Source organism: Triturus cristatus, chromosome 4_2 (genome assembly GCF_964204655.1).
Source record: "Triturus cristatus chromosome 4_2, aTriCri1.1, whole genome shotgun sequence".
NCBI classification, from domain to species: domain Eukaryota; kingdom Metazoa; phylum Chordata; class Amphibia; order Caudata; family Salamandridae; genus Triturus; species Triturus cristatus.
The window spans coordinates 929,319,821-929,321,107 of record NC_140586.1 but is presented as its reverse complement, the minus strand read 5'-3'; the positions used below and the strand labels follow the sequence as shown (position 1 = coordinate 929,321,107).

The window sequence follows — 1,287 nt, the reverse complement described above, 5'->3', positions numbered from 1 at the left end:
TACAAAGCAAGAGTTCAGAGAAAGCACCTGCTTTGGGAAGGAGACTCCGCTCACAGAGAAGACAAGTCTAATATGCCACAGTGAAGATTGGATGTGCAAGACACACGCCTGACAGGCTCGTAGAACACCACCAGAGGAGCAGATAGCTACGCTAAGAAGGCCACAGAAAAGTCATACATGTATCTCATACACTGGGACTGGTTGTAATACTGGCCCTAACACCATTAGACAGTAGTCTGCGCGTCATAACACCCAACAGTGACAAGACACTAAGCAAATGGCAAATGCTGTGTAGGATAAAGACGCATTATATAACACAAGCTCAAGGCAGGCGCGCACACATAAAGATATATGTTGAGTCTCAGGAGATGTTCTTCCGTCACTAGTCTCTGTGGCGCAATCGGTTAGCGCGTTCGGCTGTTAACCGTAAGGTTGGTGGTTCAAGCCCACCCAGGGACGTTTCCTTTTGCATGCATGAAGCACTTTAATAAAACATAGTAATGTGCCTTTGGTCTAGAGCTCCTGCTTGAGACCCTTTACCTGAACATTTCAATCCTCTGCGTTCTCTCTGCACCTGCACTCAATTTCATCAATAGGATGGAAAACAAAAAGCCAAACCTTGTAATCCAACCCTAGGCATATAAGGAGGTGGGAAAAAATCAAAAGGATCACAACATTTGCTGATGTGACTCCAAATGCAAGGACCTCGTGGTGCAACGGTAGCGCGTCTGACTCCAGATCAGAAGGTTGCGTGTTCAAATCACGTCGGGGTCACTGTTTCCCATTTTATGCCCCACTGAGCTCCCATATTTCATTTAGAAAGCAAAGTCAAAAGAAGGCAGCCTTGCATTGGCCGGGAATCGAACCCGGGCCTCCCGCATGGCAGGCAAGATTTCTACCACTGAACCACCAATGCTTCACGTGGGTAGCTTAGAGACAGAGCTCTGTCCAAGACAGTGATGAGGCGCACGCACTCAAATTGCACACTGTTAGACCTGGCACCTTGGCGTGAGTCTCCCTCCCTCTTTTTTGTCGCTGTGCCTCATGTGTTTTTATGGTGTTGGCCGCTCAGCGCGCTGTGCCACTGCCAACCAGTGTCGCGGTGCGAGTGCTCCCTATGTAAATTGTATATGTTGGTTGGATTCCATGATTGGATTGTTTGGTTTACTGTCAGACCCCAGTAAAGTGCGCCAGGAGTGCCAGGGCATGTAAATGCAAACACCGCTGGTGGGCTTGCAGCACTGGTTGTGCCACCCACAGAAGCGGCCGGTAAAATATGTCTAAGGT

General features: G+C 48.7%; 3 non-coding genes across 3 annotated transcripts; 2 read left to right on the top strand and 1 right to left on the bottom strand.

Moving 5' to 3' along the window:
- Nucleotides 1-385: 385 nt before the first annotated feature.
- TRNAN-GUU (transfer RNA asparagine (anticodon GUU)) lies at nucleotides 386-459 on the top strand. Its single transcript has one exon. It is a non-coding gene; the product is annotated as a tRNA-Asn (tRNA).
- Nucleotides 460-702: 243 nt separating this feature from the next.
- TRNAW-CCA (transfer RNA tryptophan (anticodon CCA)) lies at nucleotides 703-774 on the top strand. The gene has a single exon. It is a non-coding gene; the product is annotated as a tRNA-Trp (tRNA).
- Nucleotides 775-845: 71 nt separating this feature from the next.
- On the bottom strand, nucleotides 846-916 carry TRNAG-GCC (transfer RNA glycine (anticodon GCC)). The gene has a single exon. It is a non-coding gene; the product is annotated as a tRNA-Gly (tRNA).
- Nucleotides 917-1,287: the final 371 nt, after the last annotated feature.